Genomic DNA, 218 nt, shown 5'->3' on the forward strand with positions numbered 1-218 from the left:
CCTGCCCTCGCTGTGGGTGGCAGGAACATTTTTCCTGCATGATGGACAAGCGTTGGGATGGGTAATGCCCTCCGAGAAGCAACGTGCCCCAATCCCAGTGGCCCAGGGGCTGGGAAATGCCCAACAGGAGCGGCTGCAGCACCTTCTCTCCCACGGAAACCCCCGTGGCAATAAAATGCTGCTGCTCCAAGTGGGTCTCGTCCATCTGTGGGGACACG

Source organism: Fulmarus glacialis, unplaced genomic scaffold (genome assembly GCF_000690835.1).
Source record: "Fulmarus glacialis isolate BGI_N327 unplaced genomic scaffold, ASM69083v1 scaffold26916, whole genome shotgun sequence".
Taxonomy (NCBI): Eukaryota; Metazoa; Chordata; class Aves; order Procellariiformes; family Procellariidae; genus Fulmarus; species Fulmarus glacialis.